At 48.1% G+C, this 22,226-nt stretch overlaps 1 protein-coding gene across 3 annotated transcripts in view; it reads right to left on the bottom strand.

The window, feature by feature from the left end:
• Positions 1–22,226, bottom strand: part of SLC25A30 (solute carrier family 25 member 30) — an 88,997-nt gene that overhangs the window by 50,916 nt on the left and 15,855 nt on the right. For 2 of the 3 annotated variants that reach the window (XM_051850042.2, XM_070048793.1), the window contains exon 2: positions 1,075–1,171. The exons of the other annotated variant lie outside the window; for it this stretch is intronic. The gene's annotated coding sequence lies outside the window, so the exon portion shown is untranslated. The remainder of the gene's footprint in view (positions 1–1,074; positions 1,172–22,226) is intronic. 3 annotated transcript variants of the gene reach the window in all.

Genomic DNA, 22,226 nt, shown 5'->3' with positions numbered 1-22,226 from the left:
TAGCTGAATAAGGGAGTTTGTATATGTTCATTTTAAGGAGGAAAAATAAATTATAGCTGAATTTCTGAGCAATATTTATAAGTCAGATTTTTGTAAATTACAAAGGAAGGAGGTTTATTTTTGGCTTGTCATTTTGGAGGTTCAAGTCCAAGATCAGGCAGCCCCATTGCTTTGGCCTCTAGTGAGAGTAACAGATGGCAATGGTGGGGAAGAATCCCGTGGTGAGCCAGGAGCAGAGACAGAGAGGCTGGGTCCATCCCATGCTTTTAACCCAACCCAAGTTCTCTCCTGAGAAATCCATTCTGGGGGACACCCCCAGTGCCCTAAGAACTCCCACCAGGCCCACCTCCTAATACCCTAATTGAATAAATTTTCTACCCTCTTTGTACCACTCAATTAGGACTTTGGGGTTCAAATACCTACATGGGTTTGGGGAGCCAAATCATATTCAAACTGTAGCATTTTCTTGATACTTTCTAACTTATTTCACTTTGCATTTTGAGTGTATCAAGAAGAAAAATCTGTCAGACATATCTGCCATTAGCATTTCAGAGATATGCACATATTCTCAATTGTGAAGCTTAGCTCTGAGAGGGGGACATGAAAGTCTCCCTTCAGTGAGCATCACCATGTCTTCTACTTTCTGGGCACACATTGCCTGCACCCTTCCAGTCTCCCTGAGTCTGCAGGTTCCAGGGCTGTCTTTAAATCATTGCTTCTCCGTGACAGTCTTCACGCACTGTTTGCTGGCCTGCAGCATCCCTTTGGAAAATTCCTGACTGCTCTGTGGGGGGCAGTCTGGGTCCAGGAGGAGCCCCTGGTCATGAGAGCTTCAGGTGCAACAGCTGGAGTTCCTTCACTGAAACAGCCAAGTGCACTACTTGTGTTTTATTTACTCTCTGCTATGGACTATCTTGTGGTCTCCTGAAATTCATATGTCGAAACCACAACCCCCAGCCTAATGGCATTTGGGGATGGGGCCTTTGGGAGATGATTAAGGTTACATAAGGAGGGTGGGGCCCTCATGAGGGCATTAGTGCCTTGATATCAAGAGGAAGACAGAGCAGGACTCACTTGCTCTCCCTGCGGCAAAGTGGCCATCTGCTGAGTAGTGTCCTCACCAGGCATCAGATCTGCTCCACCTTGACCTTGGACTCTGGTGCTTCAAGAACTGCAAGAAATCAATGACTGTAAATGTCGCCCATTCTATGGTATTTTTTTAAAAGATGTATTTCTTTATTTTGAAAGTCAGAGTTACAGGGGCTGGCATTGTGGCACACAGGTTAGGTCATTGCACGGGACACTACCTCCCACGTAAGCACTGGTTCAAGTCCCGGCTGCTCCACTTCTGATCCAGCTCCCTGCTAATATGCCTGGGAAAGCAGTGGAAGATGGTCCAAATGTTTGAGTCCCTGCACCCACATGGGAGAACTGGATGGAGCTCCTAGCTCTTGGCTTTGGCCTGTCTGAGCCCCATTTGTTGTGACCATTTGGAGAGTGAACCAGTAAATGGAAGCTCTCTTTCTCCCTCCTTCTCTCCTTCACTTCTCTCTTTAACTCTTCCTAATACATAAAAATAAATAAACCTTTTTTAAAAAAAAAAAAAGTGTTACAGATAGAGATGGAGAGACACAGAGAAAAAGAGTTCTTCCATTGGCTGGTTCACTCTCCCAATGGCCACAAGGGCTAGGGATGGGCTAGGCCAAAGCCAGGAGCCTGGAATTCCATCCACCAGGGGCCCAAACACTTGGGTCAACTTCTACGGCTTTCCCAGGCATGTTAGCACGAAGCTGGATGGGAAGTGGAGCAGCCAGTTGCCCATGTGGGATGCTGGCAACATTGGCTTCACCTTAACCCACCGAGCCACAGCACCGCTCCCTGTAACAATGAGACTACTGTGAAACAGTGAATGTATGAGCGTACTTCAAAAAGCTAGGGAAGAGCAGGCATTTGGCACCGTGGTTAACACACTGCTTGGGACACCCACATCCCATATCTGAGTGCCTGGGTTTGAGTCCTGGCTCCACTTCCAATTCCAGCTTCCTGCTAATGTGATAGGCAGCAGGTGATGGCTGAAGTCTTGGATCCCTGTCACTTATGTGGGAGACCACAACTGATTTCTTGGATCCTGGCTTGGGCTTTGCCCAGCCCTGGCTATTGTGGGCATTTAGGAAGTGAACCAGGAGTTGGAATCTCTGTGTGTGTCCATCTCTGTACCTCTGTGTCAGTCTGCTTTTCAAATACAAAAAGTATACAATTCAATAGTACATTTTCTTAAGCAATTAAATAAAAAGTCTTTCTTCAAGGAGCTATAGAAAAAGGTAGAGGCCAGCATGGTGGCATAGCAGGTAAAGCTACCACCTGCAATGATGGCATCCCATTTGGGCACCAGTGTGTGTCCCCAGTGCTCCACTTCCAATATGGCTCCCTGCCAATGGCCTGGGAAAAGCAGCGAAAGATGGCCCAAGTGTCTGAGCCCCTGCTACATACATGAGAGACCTTGAAGAAGCTCCTGGCTCCTGATTCGGCTTTGCCTACCTCTGGCTGTTGCAGCCATCTAGGGAGTGAACTGGTGGATGGAAGACCTCTCCATCTCTCCCTCTCTCTCTGTAACTCTTTCAATAAATAAATAAATGTTAAAAAAAAAAAAAAAAGAAAGAAGGTAGTGGAAAAATGAAATTAAAAAGTCAGTTTACTTTGGTGCAAAAAACTTGAAATCCATGCCATTTTTTCATAATACACACTTCCATGAACTTTTTGAAGACCTCTCATGTGCATGGATTATAAATTTTTGTGGCCAGCGCCGTGGCTCACTAGGCTAATCCTACGCCTGCGGCGCCAGCACACCAGGTTCCAGTCCCGGTCGGGGCTCCGGATTCTGTCCCGGTTGCCCCTCTTCCAGGCCAGCTCTTTGCTGTGGCCAAGAAGTGCAGTGGAGGATGACCCAAGTGCTTGGGCCCTACACCACATGGGAGACCAGGATAAGCACCTGGCTTCTGCCTTCAGATCAGCGCGGTGTGCCAGCCGCAGCGCACCGGCCGCGGTGGCCATTGGAGGGTGAACCAACGGCAAAGGAAGACCTTTCTCTCTGTCTCTCTCTCTCACTGTCCACTCTGCCTGTCAATAAATAAATAAATAAATAAATTTTTGTACCAAAATAAATTGATCCTTTAGTTCCTTTTTCCGTGAACTTTTTGAAGTATGATCAAGAACAATTAGCGCAGTGATTGAACAAGCATAAAGTCAGCAATTACTTTTATTGTGAATAAAAAACACAAGTGGCCAGCGCCGTGGCTCACTAGGCTAATCCTCTGCCTTGCGGCGCCGGCACACCGGGTTCTACTCCCGGTCGGGGCGCCGGATTCTGTCCCGGTTGCCCCTCTTCCAGGCCAGCTCTCTGCTGTGGCCAGGGAGTGCAGTGGAGGATGGCACAGGTCCTTAGGCCCTGCACCCCATGGGAGACCAGGAGAAGCACCTAGCTCCTGCCTTCGGATCAGCGGATCAGCGCGGTGCACCGGCCACGGCGGCCATTGGAGGGTGAACCAACGGCAAAAGGAAGACCTTTCTCTCTGTCTCTCTCTCTCACTGTCCACTCTGCCTGTAAAAAAAAAAAAAAAAAAAAAAAAAAAAAAAAAACCAACAACAACAAAAAAAACACCACAAGCAAAACTGTGTGATTCTTTGAATTACTTGTAGTCCTCCCACCTGTGCCGCTCCACACTCTCAGGATTTGTGCTCACATTCTTCTCTTGTTTTGGAATATTCCTCCCCAGATCCCAGGTTTTATCCATCTGGTCTCCCAACTAGCTCAGGCCTCAACTGCCCTGTGAGTCCTTCACAGACCCCAGTAGGCAGAATCACTCACTACCTCTTCGCATCATTTCTGTTTTCTGTTTTTAATTGCAATCTAATTGTTTGCTTATGTAGTGGCAGAACAGGGTCATGGCTGACACCCCTATAACAAGACAGGTTAACAAGAGAAAAGCCTAACACATGTACTCGGTCATGCTGTATGTAACATAGGATTGAACACCCAAATACCCAGGGGTGAGCTATTCATTCTCATGCTTGGATCTGATGGAACACAGATAATTGTATAGACATAGGATTGATAGAGTATGATCTCATAGTAACAGACTGTGGGGAAGCCAGCAAGTCTGTTCAGATTCTTCTGGCCTCTCTATTGTGCTTCCTCCTTCCAGATCCTTTCTGGAATGGGCATCTTATAATCTATAATCCAACAAGGCAGGACAGAGGATGTCTTTATTGCCACCTCCAGGACAGAAGAGTGAGGGAAGTTAGAGAAATATTTTCAGGTTTTAGAGTTGTCTCAGGGGAATGGGTTCTGGTTCCTGTACCTTGAGAAGGAGGAATTAATTCTACCTTCTGGGGCTGGTGCTGTGGCGTAGCAGGTGAAGCCGCCACCTGCAGTGCCAGCATCCATATGGGCGCCAGTTTGAGTCCTGGCTGCTCCACTTCTGATCCGGATCTCTGCTGTGGCCTGGGAAAGCAGTGGAAGATGGCCCAAGTCCTTGGGCCCCTGCACCTGCATGGGAGACCTGGAGGAAGCTCCTGGCTCCTGGCTCCTGGCTTCGGATCAGCTCCGCTCTGGCCGTTGCAGTCATCTGGGGAGTGAACCAGCGATGGAAGACCTCTCTCTCTCTCCCTCTCTGTAACTCTGCCTTTCAAATAAATAAATCTTAAAAAAAAAAAAAAAAAAAAAAAAAAACCTACCTTCTGTGGCTCGTCTGAGGAGAATGAGGGGCGATAGACAGGAGGACAGAAGAAGGTCCAAAAAGAACTTTTCTTCCAAGCCCTTCACTTCAGGGCATGGTTTTATGAGCCCCAACACTTGTTTAATTCTTCCAGCTTCCTTCCTTCAGCATGTCAGAGAGTACAAGTCCGCTGGTGAGAAATACTTTGTTTCTTTCAGCAGAAAACCTCTTCTTCTCACCTTCATTCTTTTTCTTTTTCTTTTTTTTTTTTTTTTTTTAACAGGCAGAGTGGACAGTGAGAGAGAGAGACAGAGAGAAAGGTCTTCCTTTTGCCGTTGGTTCACCCTCCAATGGCCGCCGTGGCCGGCGCGCTGCGGCTGGTGCACCGCACTGATCCGAAGGCAGGAGCCAGGTGCTTCTCCTGGTCTCCCATGGGGTGCAGGGCCTAAGGACCTGTGCCATCCTCCACTGCACTCCCTGGCCACAGCAGAGAGCCTGCCTGGAAGAGGGGCAACCGGGACAGAATCCGGCGCCCCTACCGGGACTAGAACCCGGTGTGCTGGCGCCGAAAGGCGGAGGATTAGCCTAGTGAGCCGCGGTGCGGGCCACCTTCATTCTGAAGGCCAGTTTCTCCAGATGTAGACAAGCTGACAGGTTTGTCTGATGGTTCCTTTCAGTGCTTTCAAGAAGCTCCTCCACTGTTCTGGCCCCCGCCATTTCTGATGAGAAGTCAGAAGACTCAAATCCTGCTTCTCCTGTATGGGAAGTGACATCTTGCCCCGGTTGCTCCAAATGTTTTTTTTTTTTTCAAAGATTTTATTTATTTAGAGGTAGAGTTACAGACAGTGAGAGGGAGAGACAGAAAGAAAGGTCTTCCGTCCGTTGGTTCACTCCCCAAATGGCTGCAACAACTGGAGCTTCCCTGAACCAAAGCCAGAAGCCAGGAGCTTCTTCCAGGGCTCCCACATGGGTGCAGGGGCCCAAGGACTTGGGCCATCTTCCACTGTTTTCCCAGGCCACAGCAGAGAGCTGGATTGGAAGAGCAGCAGCCGGGACTAGAAACGGAGCCCATATGGGATGCCGGCACCGCAGGCGGAAGATTAACCTACTGTGCCTCGGCGCCGGCCCCTCCAAATGTTTTTCTTTACTTTTATTTTTTGGCAGTTTAATTACTGTGTGCCTGAGCAAGGTTTACTTGGTTTACATAATTTATTCAGCTTCTTGGACCTATAAATGTCTTTTACCAAATAGGGGATATTTTCAACTGTTACTTCTTCAAGTATTTGTTTCTGTCCCATGTTCCTTCCTCTCCTTCTGGAATTCTTATTACTCATATGTTAACCCTACACCTTGAGGACAGAAGCCCCAACCATAGAAAATTCACCCCCTGATATTCCCTTCTTCCAAATATCAAAGGATAAAATTACAACAATTAGTTTAAAGATCTTAACTGGGGGCAGACGTTCGGCCCAGCAGGTAACATGTAGCTTGGGATGCCCATATCCCATATTACAGTGCCTGGTTCAAATCCTGGCTCCACTTTTGATGGCAGCTTGCCATCAAGGCACACCTTGGGAAGCAGAGATGGCGACTCAAGTACATGGGTCCCTGCCACCCACATAGAAGACCTAGATTGATTTCCTGGCCTGGTCCAGCCCTGGCTGTTATGGGCATTTGGGGAATAAACCAGAAGATGGAAAACCAATCTCTATCTATCTATCTATCTATCTATCTATTTCTTCTGTCTCTCTGACTTTCAAATAAAAAGAATTTTTTTAAAATATTTGTTTTACTTTTATTTGAAAGGCAGAGTGACACAGAAAGGGAGAGACAGAGAGGAATCCTCTATCTGCTGTTTTACTCCCCAAATGACTGTAAAGGCTGGGGCTGGGCCAGCCAGAAGCCAGGAACCAGGAGCTTCTTCCCTTTCTACCACGTGGGTGCTGGGGCCCAAGCACTTGGGCAATTCTCTTCTGCCTTCCCAGGTACATTAGCAGAAGCCTGGACTGGAAATGGAGCAGCAGGGACTCAAACCAGAGCCTATATGGGATGCTAGCATTTCAGGTGGTAGTTTTATCAGCTACACCACAATTCAGAAAAAATCCTAGGGGCGGCCCTGTAATATGTTACACCACCATCTGCAGTGCCAGCATCCCACATGGGCAACTGTTCCTGTCCCAGCTGCTCCTCTCCTGATCCAGCTCTCTGCTATGGCCTGGGAAAGCAGTGGAAGATGGCCCAAGCGCTTGGGCTCCTGTACCCATGTGAGAGACCTGGAAGAAACTCCTGGCTCCTGGTTTTGGATCAGCCCAGTTCCAGCAGTTGCAGTCATTTGGGAAGTGAATCACAGGATGGAAGACCTTTCTCTCTGTCTCTCCCTCTCTGTCTGTAACTCTACCTCAAATAAGTAGATAAAATCTCAAAAAAAAAAAAAAAAAAAAGAAAGAAAGAAAAAGAAAAAAGGAAAGGAAAGAAAAAAAGAAAAAGATCCTAGTTGGGGTCAGCATTATGGCATAGTGGGTAAAGCCAACACATATGGGAAGTGAACCAGCAGATGGCAGATATCTCTCTCTCTCTCTCTTTCCCCTCCTCTCTCTGTAACTCTTTCACATATAGTTGGTAGGAAAACCTGGAAAGTCCCAAACCCAGCCATGGTCACACAACTCTCATGTCAGGATGGTTTAATAAACGATGGGCCAATGTAGTAAAGACCCTAATGCCAAACTCACCCATTCTGAAGCCCAAAGGATTAAGATCCAGAGGAATAAGAGCAGAGCTCTAAGGCTCTGGTTAGACCCAGTTCTTCCAGGAATCAGTTGGGTGACCTCGACGAAGTCGCTTACCTTTTCTAAGCCAGCTACATGGGTTGATTCTGAAGATGAGTGACATATGGGAGCAGTTTTAGAGGCTGCATTGGACACTGAGATTCTCCTGTGACTCCCTGAGGATCACAAAAAATGCTCCTACCCCCCAGGCATGAGGGCCAGTACAGGTTTGGGTAAATCCATGCAGGAAAGGAGCAAACTGCACCCGGTTCATTTCCAGGCAGTGTCTCATGGGCTCTGAGACTGTAGCAGTTACTTGCTAACTCCCCCAAAGAGAAAGATCTGCCTTTTCTATTTTAAAAACCTTTAGAACTGAGAGCTTAGGCCATTTATTGTAAACTCCAGAACGCAATACAATCGTAATTTCGGGGTCGCTGGATGTGCTGTTAAGGACACCCCCAGGAGCCCCTCGGGGAGCCTTGCAAGGGGCAGACATGGGAAGCACACATGGCATCACTAATAAACAGGAGACAGGGATGAGGCGTGACCTGGTGATGGCTGTTTACACAACAGGAAACCGGGCTCTGATTTCCACGGGAATAGGGACCCGAGAACTCGAAGAGAACTGAACACTGGGCTCAGAGGCTGCTGGGAGAGGAGACGGGGCCAGGTGAGGTCAGGGGATGGCAGGACCGGGCTAAGGAGAAAGGCACCGGGAGTGCACTGAAGGGGGAAGGCAAGCAGAGGTAGAAATAAAGGCAGGAAGGATGCAGAAAATGGAAGCAAATAGATGACAGACACCATCCAGCCTGCCCTGGCTCTGTGCCTCTGTGCAAAATGAGTTCAATACTGTCTACCTCCCGGAGTCCTGTGACTACTTTTTGGACACTTCCCACCAGCACCTCCCTGCAAAGTCCTGTCTCAGGGACCCTTTTCCCAAAGCAAGGTTAAGGGTAAGGCCCTAACCCAAGAACTTGCGTTAGGGTAAGGCCAAGGGCAGGGCCAGGGGACAAGTGAGCATAACCAACCTGGACCTGCCCCCCTCCCTCTCCAGAGGCACCCCCTCTAAACCACTCCGGGCTTCAGTTCCTCTCTGTCCAGAGCACTCCCCGGGCCTCTCCGCCTGCTCACTGGATTCCAGGAACACCAGGCTCCTTCCAGATCCTTTGCACCCTGGAGCTCATTCCCTGCGGCTTTGCATGACCTGCTTTGTCCTCTGTGCAGGGAGCTTTCTCCAAGATCTCGGTGTGTAAGCTCCATCTCATCAGCCACATCCCAGTCCCCTGTTCCCAGCCACTTCCTACAACAACGCTGCATCGACGTTTTCTCAAAGCTCGTATCGCGGTCCAAAAATCTCATTTCCTTGTGTGATTGTGAGTATCAGCTTCTCTCCGCCACAATGCACCTTCCCTTACTGAGGCATCCCAGTGCCTGGGATCCTTTGAAGTCTTAATAAATATTGACAAATGAATGAACGAATAGGATATAATGAGGGTTAGGTGAGATGGTGTCCCTAAGCACTTGGAAAATGCCAGGCAGGGGCCGGCACCATGGTGCAGCAGGTTAAGCCACCTAGTGTGACACCAGCATCCCACATCAGACTGCCAGCTAAAGTCTCGGCCGCTCCACTTCTGATCCAGCTCCCTGCTAAGGTGCCTGGGAAGGCTGCTCAGAAGGTGGCCCAACTCAGGCCCCTGCTCCCATGCAGGGAGAGATCCAAGGTGGAGTTCCAGGCTCCTGGCTTCAGCCTGGCCCAGCCCTGGCTGTTGCAGCCATTTGGGGAGTGAGCCACGGAATGGAAGATTTCTCTCTCTCTCTCTCGCTCTCGCTCTCGCTCTTGCACTTCCTTTCAAATAAATAAACCTTTAAAAACAAAAAGAAAAATGCCAGGCAACTTAGCACTGGCACCAACTGTTATTATTACAGTCACTATCACCCCACGTTTGTCCCGAGTCTGATGTTGGATAAGGCAGGAATAGCAACCCCAAAACAGAGAGCAGGAATCACTGATTTTAAAAGCAAGTCTCCCTTTGTTTCCTCTAGAGGACAAGAACAAGATCCAGAGTGATCTGTTCCCAAAGCTTCCTGAGGCAGCAGGTGTGTGCTGGTGAGGCCGCCGGCCCACAGCTCTGTGCTCCCCAGCAGGTGCCTGTTTGAGACACAGGGTGGGTTCACTCCATGCTGCCTACGATCCCTCCTAACTGGAAACTGCTATGATGGTCTACTGCTGTACAGCTCGGCCGCCCTCCCCAGGAACAGCAAATGAGGGGGCACAGGCAGCGGCAGACAGGGTTCAGAAGTTCAGGAACTAAGTGTTGTCTTCAGGTCTCCGAATACTGGATCACATGGCATCTTCCTTCGTAGGGACAAGGCCACACGTGGGGGTCCCAGGGCCGCGCCTCTGCCTGTGACTCAGCTCAGAAACCAGGAGGCTTTGAACCAGGCTCTGCAACAGCTCCGTCTTTACCACCTCTGCCTTACAAGTACGGTCGGGGTGGACTTCACAGAAAGGTCACAGCCAAGGCGCCATAGGACTAGGACTGCTACCCAGGCCGGTCTCTCCCTCACCCCTGCCGCTCCCAGAGCCCACTCCAGCCAATCACCACCCACGCGACCCAAAGCTCTGGATCTGCAAAACCAGCAGGTAGGCCCACCCAACGCCCACCGAACCGGAATTCGAGTTTTTCAGTCTCTCCTAGTCCCGGTGATCCTCAGAGGGACTTGGAAAGCCCTGCACTCTGCGGGGCTGTTGGAAGGCGCCCTGGGAAGGTGCTAATCCTGGTCACTGCACTCCCTGAGAACGCCGCTCGGCTCGCCCCGGCCCCGCCCCAGACTGCCGCGGCTCGGCCGCGCCCTCTGCCGGACAGGCGGGAAATCGTAACCGCATCCTACCGCGCTTCAGGGGCGTGCTGGGGGCGTCCGCAGCCTCTTTGTAACCAAGGATGTGATGCGTTTCCCCACCGGGATGACGAGATGAGTACTACGCCCGCTGACACTTGGGGAAGCAAGGGCAAGCACTGGGTAGAGACTGGCTTTCTCAGAAGCTGCACAGACTTCGTAGTTTTCAGGCCTCTTCTCAGCAGGAGTTTATGGAACGCCCAATAAAGTCCAAGCAGTTCTCTGGCGGCAGAAGCCAAGACTTTACCGATGAAGGCAAGTATTAAATACATACCGACAAGCAGATGGTGGCCAGAGAACGGTCAAGGATAGCCTTTCTCTGACGCTGTCTTGAAACTAAGATCTGAAAGTTGTTCTAGAAAGAGCCATACAAAGCGGGAGGGGACTGCAGGTGGTCTAGTGCTCATCTGAGGCACTCAGAGCAAGCCAGGGTGGCTAGAGCATCCTGAGAAGGGGGCATGAACTGATATGAAACGGGTAGGGATTAGCAATAATCACAGAGGACGTATGGGCACCATTCCACCTGATTTACATGTGCTGTCTCATTGGGTGCCCACTGCCCACCTTAAGAAAGAGATGATGGGGCAAGCATGTGGTTCAGTGGTTAAGGTGCCAGCATTCCATGGGACCAGCATGGTGGCCCAGTGGTTTAAGCTGCCACTTGTAACACCAGCATCCAACATCAGAGTGCCAGTTGGAGTCTGGGCTACTCCGCTTCTGACCCAGCTCCCTGCTAACGCACCTGGGAACGCAGCAGAAGATGGCCCAAGAGGTTGGGCACCTGCACCCACGTGGGAAGTCCAGATGGAGTTCTGGCTCCTGGCTTTGGCCTGGCCCAGACCTGGCTGCTGTGGCCATTTGGGGAGTGAACCAGTGGCTGGAAGATGAATCTCCCTCTCCATCACCATGCCTTTCTAATAAGTAAATAAAACCTTTTATTTTTTTTATAAAAAGGATCCAGTATTGGAGTTCCTGATTTGAGTCTCAGTTTCTCCACTTCCACTTCAACTTCCTGCCTGGGAGGCAGCAGGTGATGGCTTGGGTGCTTGAGTCCTTGCCACCTACATGGGAGACCAAGATTGAGATCTGGGGTCCTGACTTTGGACTGGCCTGCCCTTGGCTACTGCAGGCCAGGAGTGAACCAGCAAATGGAAGATCTCTTTCTGCTTCCTTGGATTTTGAGTAAAATAAATATAAATATATATTTTTAAAAAGAAGTAGATGCTCCGCCGGCATTGTGGCATAGCAGGTTAAGCCTTCGTCTGGGATGCCATCATTCCCTATGGGCGCCAGTTCATGTCCTGGCTGCTCCACTTTTGATTCAGCTCCCTACAAGTATACCTGGGAAAGGCAACAGAGGGTGGCCCAGATGCTTAGGCCCCTGCACCCATGTGGGAGACCTAGAAGAAGCTCCTGGCTCCTGGCTTCGGTGTGGCCCAGCCCTTGCCATTGTGGCATTTGGGGAGGGAACCAGCAGACAGAAGCACTTTTTTTCTCTCTCTCTCTCCTTCTCTAACTCTGCCTTTCAAAAAAATAAATTTTTTTTTGACAGGCAGAGTGGACAGTGAGAGAGAGAGACAGAGAGAAAGGTCTTCCTTTGCCGTTGGTTCACCCTCCGATGGCCACCACGGCCCGCGCTCTGCGGCTGGCACACCGCGCTTATCCGATGGCAGGAGCCAGGAGCCAGGTGCTTCTCCTGGTCTCCCATGGGGTGCAGGGCCCAAGGACTTGGGCCATCCTCCACTGCACTCCCGGGCCATAGCAGAGAGCTGGCCTGGAAGAGGGGCAACCGGGACAGAATCTGGCACCCCGACCGAGACTAGAACCCGGTGTGCCGGCGTCGCAAGGTGGAGGATTAGCCTATTGAGCCACGGCACCGGCCAAGTCTTGTTTTTTTAAATGAAGTAGATGGTAGTGTCATGCTATGAATTTTATAGATGAGAAAAATCTAAGGCACAGAAAGGGTAAGTACTTTGCTCCAAGTTTTATCGTAGGTGACAAAACTGGAATTTAAACCTGGGCAGTGCAGCCTCAACACCCATGCTCAGTATTGTTCTTGGGGCTGGTGTTGTGGTGTAGTAGGTAAAGCCACCGCCTGCAGCACTGGCATCCCATATGGGAGCCAGTTCAAGTCCTGGCTGCTCCGCTTCCAATCCAACTCTCTGCTATAGCCTGGGAAAGCAGTAGAAGATGGCCCAAGTACATGGGCCGTTGCACCCATGTGGGAGACCTGGAAGAAGCTCCTGGCTTCAGATGAGCCCAGCTCTGGCCATTGCGGCCATTTGGGGAGTGAACCAGTGGATGGAAGACCTCTCTCTATCACTTCCTCTGTCTGTAACCCTAGCTCTCAAATAAATAATAATCTTTAAAAAAATAATAATCTTTAAAAAATATTTCCTCTCCTTTCTAGACGCTGCTAAGAAGTTCGAGTTTTATTTGAAGTGCAATGAGACATCTTTGTAAGTTTTTAAGCAAGGGTTCTGTGTGATCTCTGACATTTTAAGAAGATGGCGCTGGATGAATAATAGATTATAGGGAGGCAAGAGTAGGAGGACAAGTGGAAGCCAAGTGCTGTCGTCCAGGTGAAGGATGATGGTGGCCTGGACAAATGGAGATGGGAGAGAGGTGGAAGGGCTTAAAACAGAAGTGACAGGACTAGTGATGGACGAGATTGGAGTGGTGGGGGACAGGGAATTGTCAAAAATAGCTCCCCATTTCAGGAAACTGAGTTCTGGTGGGGCCTTGACTGAGATGAGGGGAGGCATCAAATTCAGGAGAATGAGTAGAATTCAACTGTGCACACATTAAGTCTGAGATGCCAGTGATAAATCTAATTGCTGTACTGGTTTCCAGAGCAGCTGCAACACTTTATGCTCCCAGTGTAACTGCAGAGCTGGCTCGAATTTGTTCAGCTCTATAGAGCTGGATGTTCAAACATTTTGCTCTGTTAATAGCAGGATGCTGTGGACTGGAGTTGCGGTGCAACAGGTTAAGCTGCCACCTGTGACACTGGCATCCCATTTGGGAGCATTGTTCGAGTCCTTGCTGCTCCATTTCTGATCCAGCTCCCTGCTAATGCACCTGGGAAGGCAGCAGAGGATGGTCCACATACTTGGGCCCCTGCCACTCATGTGGGAGACCCAGATGGAGCTCCTGGCTCCTGGTTTTGGACCAGCCCAGCTGTAGCTGTTGTGGTCATTTGGGGAGTGAACCAGCAAATGGAGATACCTTTCTCTGTCTCTGTCTCTATCTACCCCTTCCCTCTTCTCTTTCAAATAAATAAATAAATCTTTTTAAAAATAACAGAACATTTACGTGTCTTCCAGATGTGCAAAAAAAATTCTCAAAAAATTAAAAATGCAATCACCATGTAATCCAGTGATTCTACTTCTGGTTTTATACCCAAAAGAATTGAAAGCAGGGTCCCAGGGAAATATATGTACATCCATATTCATGGCTGAATTACTCACAGTAGCCAAAAGACGGATCATCCCAGAGTCCATTATAGATGAACGGATGAAGAAAATGTGCTATATAGAAGGAGTCTTGAAAATGTTCATGGAGAGGTCGGCGTTTAATAGTGTGGTTAAGACACTTGCAGCCCATGTCAGAGTGCCTGGGTTCGAGTCCTGGCTTCACTCCCCATTCCGGTTGCCAGCTAATGTGTACCCTCAGGGGTGGCAGTGATAGCTCCAGGGTTTGGGTCCCTGCCACCCACAAGGGACTCCTCCTGGCTGCTGGTGGCTGAGGAGTGAACCAGCTTATGGCAGCTCTCTTTCGCTGTCAAAATTTTTTAATATTTATTTTATTATTTATTTGAAAGGCAGAGTTAGAGAGAGGCAGAGGAAGAGGTAGACAGAGAGATATCTTCCATCTACTGGTTCACTCCCCAAATGGCTGCAATGGCTGGTGCTGGGCTGATTCAAAGCCAGGAGCTTCTTCTACATCTCCCACATGGGTACAGGGGCCCAAGGACTTGGGCCATCCTCCAGTGTTTTCTCAGGTGTGTTAGCAGAGAGCTGGATTGGAAGTGGAGCAGCTGGGACTCAAACACCCATATAGGATGCCTGCACTGCAGGCAGAGGCTTTACCCTCTACACCACAGCGATGGCCCCGTGTGTCAAATTTTAAAAATTGTTAATTTCATGTAAAAGGTGTAATATGAAAAAACTATACATGGATTTCAAAAAATTTTTACACCAGGACAAACTTTTAACTTATTTTCCCACTAGCTCTTTGAAGGTATATGCAGTGGGGTGTCATTCAGCCTGTAAAATGAAAGTTCTGACACGTGGTGCAACAGGGGTGGACACTGAAGACATTATGTTAAGTGAAATAAGCCAGATACAAAAGGCCAAATACTATATGAAAATACTTACATGAGATATTTACAACAGGCTACCTCACGGACACAGAAAGTACAGGTGGGGATGAGGTGGGGGAAATGGGAATTCTCACATGAAGAGTACAGACTTTCTGTCTGGGGAGATGAAAACATTCTGAAAAAAGAGAGGCAATGGTTGAACAATATTGTGAATGTAACTAATGCCACTGAACTGTACGCTTAAAAATGCATTAAATCATAAATTTGGTATATTTGTTTTTTTAAAGATTGTATTTATTTGAAAGACAGAGTTACAGAGAGAGGTAGACACAGAGAGAGAGAGAGAGAGAGAGAGAGAGAGAGAGAGAGAGAGAGGTTGTCCATCCGCTGGTTCACTACTCAATTGGCTGCAATGGCTGGAGCCGCACCGACCCAAAGCCAGGAACCAGGAGCTTCCTCCGGGTCTCCCACGTGGGTACAGGTTCCCAAGGACTTGGGCCATCTTCCACTGCTTTCCCAGTCCATAGCAGAGAGCTGGATTGAAAGAGGAGCAGCCGGGACTAGAACCAGCACCCATATGGGATGCCGGTGCTTCAGGCCAGGGCTTTGTCCCACTGTGTCACAGCGCCGGCCCCATATTATTTGGTATATTTGTAACAACTTTTTTAAATAAAAGGAAAAAAGGCAGCCAGTTGGATTTGGCATACAGTCATAGTTTCCAACCCCATTTTTAAAAGATTTATTTATTTGAAAGGTAGAATAACAGAGGGAGGGAGGAAGAGGGAATGAGGGGGAGAGAGGAAGGGAGGGCGAGAGAAAGAGAGAGAGAGAGTCTTCTATCCACTGATTCACTCCCCAGATGCTCAGAACAGCCAAGGCTTGACCAGGCCGAAGCCAGGAGCCTCCATCTGGGTCTCTCCATGTGGATGGCTGGAACCAAAGTACCTGGGCCATTTATGTGCTGCCTGCCGGTGAACAAGCAGACAGCTGGATCAGAAACAGAGGAAGGACTCTACCCAAGGGACTCTGATATGGGATGCTGGCATCCCAAGTGGCAGCTTAACCTGCTGTGCCACAACACCCACCCTCCTTTTTTTTTTTCATTTAAACCCCTGTAGAATATCATCACTGAGTAAATAAATATTATGCAAAATAATGAATTTCAAGAGAATGGTGAAAACTGGATATTTAATGTTGCTGAGGCGATTATGCCTCAAGAAACAATAGCATGGCCGTGCGGTGTTTATTTGTGGTATCATTTTTCATCAGGGAGCAGTCATTTTCTGAACTGTGTGCTGTGCCAGTTGCTATGCCATTAGGCTCTCTGCCAGGCTTTTATTGAACTTGCAAAAGAAAATTTGGATACCAAGAAGAATGAATATGTTACAGAACACTGTCTAGTGCTCTACTATCATAACTGTAGAAATATTGATCCCTTTGGGGCTGGCACTGTGGCGTAGCAGGTCAAGCTGCCACCTGCAGTGCTGGCATCCCATATGGGCGCCAGTTCGTGTCCAAGCTGCTCTACTTCCAATCCAGCTCTCTGCTGTGGCCTGAGGAAGCAGCAGAAGAAGGCACAAGTCCTTGGGCCCTTGCCCCTACATGGGAGACCTGGAAGAAGCTCCTGGCTTCGGATCGGCGCAGCTCTGGCCATTGCAGCCAATTGGGGAGTGAACCAGTGGATGGAAGATCTTTCTCTCTCTCTCTCTCTCTCTCTCTCTAACTCTAACTCTAACTTTCAAATAAATAAAAATATTTTAAAAAAAGAAATATTGATAACTTTGAGTCTTTTATTTTTAAGTGGGAGTAATAATAATATCCCCTTTGCCTACATCTCAGATTATCATGAAGATCAAATTCATTCCATCATTTTTTTTTTTTTTACTTGACAGGTAGAGTTATAGACCGTGTGAGAGAGAGACACAGAGAAAGGTCTTCCTTCTGTTGGTTCACCCCCCAAATGGCCACTACAGCTGGGGCGCTGTGCCAATCCAAAGCCAGGAGCCAGGTGCTTCCTCCCGGTCTCCCATGCGGGTGCAGGAGCCCAAGCACCTGGGCCATCCTCCACTGCCCTCCTGGGCCACAGCAGAGAGCTGGACTGGAAGAGGAGTAACCGGGACTAGAACCCGTGCCCATATGGGATGCTGGCGCTGCAGGCGGAGGATTAACCAAGTGAGCCACAGCACCGGCCCTGAGTCTTTTAAATTATTAATAGACATAGAATAAGAAAACGTCAAAGAAATAAAGTTATGCCAATTTCAGAAACTAGTCTTTAAGTATGTCTTCCAGACAGTCTAGGAGCAATGTAGTTCCTTCCAATGGGTTTGTCACATGGGTTGGTCGTTCAGTAAATCAAGAGACTTATACCAGCCGGTGCCGTGGCTCAACAGGCTAATCCTCCGCCTTGCGGCGCTGGCACACTGGTTTCTAGTCCCGGTCGGGGCGCTGGATTCTGTGCCGGTTGCCCCTCTTCCAGGCCAGCTCTCTGCTGTGACCTGGGAGTGCAGTGGAGGATGGCCCAAGTGCTTGGGCCCTGTACCCGCATGGGAGACCAGGAAAAGCATCTGGCTCCTGGCTTCGGCAGCGGCCATTGGAGGGTGAACCAACGGCAAAAGGAAGACCTTTCTCTCTGTCTCTCTCTCTCTCACTGTCCACTCTGCCTGTCAAAAAAAAAAAAAAAAAAAAAAGAGAGAGAGAGAGAGAGAGACTTATACCAAAGAACGACAGGGCATCTCCTAGACCACAGCTTCTGACTCTCACAGAAGATCCACACCACCAACAGCAATGCCCACTCCCCGCCTCTGAGTTGTATCTTTCTGGGGACACCGACTATTTGCACAGGTGTCTCACCTCCTTGGAATTCAACATCCATGGAAATGCCAAGACAACAGAGAAGATAGAGAATTCTCATTTTGAGAATTTCATCTGAAATATACCAGGCAGAGAAAGCAAGAGGGGAAGTGAGACACATCCATCTGCTCATCAGCCTAAAATACCTGGCTAGTTAGCAATGGTAATATGCAGAGCCTTGTACTCCCCACACAGCCTGGACTCTGGCAGGAAGCCAAGCTTGTGCAGACCCACAGTTGTCAGGTTGGCCTCCCATGCAGCAAACTAATCTTGGCTGCCATATGGCATGGAGCTCTCGCTCTTTAAACCTGAGTGGACTCATGATAGCCCCAGGAGATGGCCCCCTGACTATCTACCTGTCTATCGTAAATAATCCTCCATTCATGTGAAAACAAGCTTCTGGCAAATGTGTTAGTGCAGGAATCCTTAACCTAGTATTCATGGGAGGGTATGAGATGGCCCATAAACACTTAATATTGTGTGCAAAGTTTTCAGGATGTATGCATTTTTCTGAGGGAGAAGCTTGTATATTTTATCAGATTTTAATGGTATTGGATTAAAAAAAAAATCAAGAACCACAAAGGGAATTGGTACCAGAATGGTGTCACACTGGACCCACTGGATTGAGTGTCGGTCACTTTCTGCTAACATGAGAGCTGTGCACTGGATTCTCCTCTGCCCCTGTCATAATACAGCCTCTGTTCCCGACAAGAAGTCCATCATTTTAGGACTACCTTTTTTTTTTTAAGATTTTATTTATTTATTTGAGAGATAGCAGGAGAGGCAGAGAAAAGGTCTTCCATCCACTGGTTCATTCCCCAAATGGCTGCAATGGCCAGAGCTGGGCTGATCCAAAGCCAGGAGCCAGAAGCCAGGAGCCTCCTCCAGGTCCAGGTCCATGTGGGTGCAGCGGCCTGAGCACCTGGGCCATCTTCTAGTGCTTTCCCAGGACATAGCAGAGAGCTGGATTGGAAGTGGAGCAGCCGGGACACGAACTGGCACCTGTATGGGATGCTATTGCAGCAGGCAGAGGCCCAGCCTACTATACCGCAGCACTGGCCTCTTTAGGACTATATTTAGTCACTAATTCAGGCCATGTTTGTAAAGTGCCCAGGTTAAGCCCTGCTCACCTAGCCCTAAAGACCCAAACAGTCACACAATTTAGCAAGGCAGAGGTACTCTTCAAATGGCCTCTGATGACTTGAGTTAGGGTCCTGGGGCTATATGTTAGGGCATTTGGATAAAGGGATGTATTGTGGTAGGGAAAATGAAATAAAATCTCTGAGAAATTAAAACCTATAAACCTATGAACCCCATAAACCAATAAGCTGAGAAAGTGTTTCTTTGATAAGCCCGTCAGTGAGTGGCCAAACTGTGTATGGGTGTGTGTATTTTTTACTTTCATTAAAGTCAATAATGATGCTTTCTGGGAAGATGGCAGTAAGCAGGGATGCAGTAGTTTTTTAATCTCACTGAATCCTCAAATAAAAATAGTGCAACATAATAAACCCAATATACAGATCCATGGGACAAAATTAGGAGGTAACGTATCTCCATGACAACCATAAGGCAAGCAGAGAAGGGCAAACCTCCGAAAGCCCCCAGAGAGCATCTGAGGAGAGAAAGGCAGAAGTGACAATGGGGTGTCTCTCTGTCTTATACTGTTCTCTGTTCCTATAGTAAAACATCGGAGCAGAGTGATTCATAACGGAAAGTGGTTCATCTCAGCTCACCGTTCTGAAGGCTGGAAGTCCGAGACAGGGCCGCCGCTCTGTGACGTGTGAGCAGCCGCTCTGCCTTACGACTGCCATGCACAAAGTCACGAGTCCAGGCCCAGGAGAACAAGAACTCAGCCCTGGGAGGCGGCACTAATCCCTCACAAAGGCACACCTCCCTCCACCCCTGCCCCAACTGGGATGCAAACATCTCTGACAGGCCCCAACCCCTCTCAACACCACTACCTGGGGGACCAGGCCTCCACAGGAGTCTTGCTGGGGACAAACTACGGCCAAACTATAGCACTGATTTACCCAAGAACAGGAAAACTCCAAAATAATCAGCAGGTGATTCTCTAGCAATCACTAAACCTGGACGAGGTTTGCTCACTGCACTAGTGAGGGAGTGCATGAGGTCTGTGATCGGGAATGGTAGCAATCAGAGACAAAATAAATAGGAGGTTCAGGTAAGAGTGGGGGACAGAAGCAGAGCCAGGAGACCCTGGATCTGAAGCAGCAATATATACAAACCTTACACAGAATAATGAAAACTGGAACTCTCTGATATTAGAAAAGCTGCCCTTAGCATACCTCATTCAGAAGGTTGAAAGATGAACCTCATGCCAGAATGAACAACAGCAAAGTATTGAGGTAAAATTCAATACAACACATTTTCTAAAAGATTATTATTTATTTTATTTGAAAGGCAGAGTTAGAGAGAGAGACAGAGGGAGAGAGAACTCTTCCAACTGCTGGTTCACTCCCCAAATGGCCACAATGACCAGGGCTGGGCCAGGTCAAAGCCAGGAGCCAGGAACTCCATATGGGTCTCCCACATGGGTGCAGGGGCCCAAGTATTTGGGCCATCTTCTGCTGCTTTTCCAGGTGCATTGGCAGGAAGCTGGATCAGAAGCAGAGCAGCTGGGGCTCCAATTGATGCTCCAATATGGGATGTTGGCATCGCAGGTAGTGGCTTAACCTGCTGAGCTACAACAGTGGTCTCTAAAAGAAATATTTTAATTAAGAAATATTAAGATAGAGAATGAGGGAAACTGTTAGATTTAAGGTAACTTAAAAGAGTATTAATTTTTTAAAATAGAAATGTCCAAACTACGATGTCTTCAGATACCATTTGAGTGACAAAGCTGTAAAAAACTACAAGGAAGCAATCACTATCAAGTCAAAAGAATGCTTACTTTGAAGAAAAGGAGGGGTTAAGAATAGGTACAATTAATTAAGGGATGCAAAATGGCATTTCTTCTTTTTAATGTATTCATTGGAACTCTTTTGTTCAGAGACATTCTCTACCCCCTCTATCATGTGGTGACTCAGGGGTATGCTTCTTATGGACAGGCCGTATAAATGCTAATGGGGATGGCACATGCAGTTTCTGGGATGACTCACCGCTGTTCTACTTCTCATCCTGGGAAGTGATTACAAGTGTGTTTGCAAGGCTGTGAGATGAATACATGTGGAGAAAGGAGGGGGAGAAAGAGCCACCCCAAAATAGAGAAGATGTTTTCACCTACCACATAAATGATCAATCACACACATTTCCCAACAGTTAATTGTGGGTCTATATTTGTAGAAATAAATACACAAAATAAAATGGAGAGTTTCTGCCCATCTATGTAGGTACATTTAGGCATGGACCTAATTAAGGGCAGATATTCAGATATAAAACAACTCCTCAAAGGCCCTTCTAAGAGTAAAAATGGAGCATCTGGGGGTGCCAGTCGTTATCTGTTCATATATTTGAGAGCTAGGGGCCGGCACTGTGGGAGAGCTGATTGCATGAGCTCAGTTTATGAAAAAATTTTGGGCTGTACAAAAATACAATATGTGAACTTCTCTTATGTACAAGTTTGTGGAAAATGCATAATATGAACAACCTATGCATTGATTCCAAAATTTTCTGCAGCAAAATAAACTTATCTTTTAACTCCATTTGTCCATAATCTTTTTGAAGCTCCCTTGTATAGGTACTATACTTTCTGAAAATGTAAAGCCTCTGTCTAAGATTTTACTTTAGGGAGGCAGTCAATAATTTTTTAGGCTGTTGGAATTAAAGAATGCATGCTAGCATGTAGAACTGGATTGCTGTCCTGTCCACTCATTAATTATCCATGGAATGAGTTGGACCTGACTCATCAGCTTGCTGTTCTTGCCAGAGGAGACACGACTATGGCAATTACACCAATGATGTGTTGGCCTAGGAGTGACTTGGCAGCACCCACATGCTGGTCTACCCCCAAGAACAGCCATGCCTCTGATTACTGGGTGTGACTGCAATGAATGACTCCATGGGAGTTGGAGAAAATCCCACTAATGGCCTGCCCTGGGAAGAAACAGGAGAAAGAGAAGGACAGAGAGACAGCAACGTAAATAAAATTGTATTCTATTATGTCTAGCATAATATTGTTCTTCATGCTATAGGCTCCTATATTCCTATCAAACATAAATCATCCTATTTATCATTTATCTAGTGGGAATGACAACTAACACTGGGACAGACTTTTGCTTTAAACTTTCTCATCCTATTAACTCTGAAATTCCAGGTTCTCTTAAAGAACTATTCATCAAATGTGGTTTACTGTAACCATCAGCCTTGATTCCTAAAGCCTAAGAAGACTGACTGGGAAGGAAGTGGAATTCTTGTTCCCTAAAAATGTTGGTACAGTCCAGCTACTTGAGCCCCTTGGCCAGGCATTGCTTTAGAAATATCAAGTTTCCAGGCCGGCGCCGTGGCTCAACAGGCTAATCCTCCGCCTTGCGGCGCCGGCACACCGGGTTCTAGTCCCGGTCGGGGCACCGGATTCTGTCCCGGTTGCCCCTCTTCCAGGCCAGCTCTCTGCTATGGCCCGGGAGTGCAGTGGAGGATGGCCCAAGTGCTTGGGCCCTGCACCCCATGGGAGACCAGGAGAAGCACCTGGCTCCTGGCTCCGGATCAGTGCGATGC

Source organism: Oryctolagus cuniculus, chromosome 9, assembly GCF_964237555.1.
Source record: "Oryctolagus cuniculus chromosome 9, mOryCun1.1, whole genome shotgun sequence".
Lineage (NCBI taxonomy): Eukaryota > Metazoa > Chordata > Mammalia > Lagomorpha > Leporidae > Oryctolagus > Oryctolagus cuniculus.
Note: the sequence above shows the minus strand (reverse complement) of the source record. Positions and strands in the feature narration are given on the sequence as shown.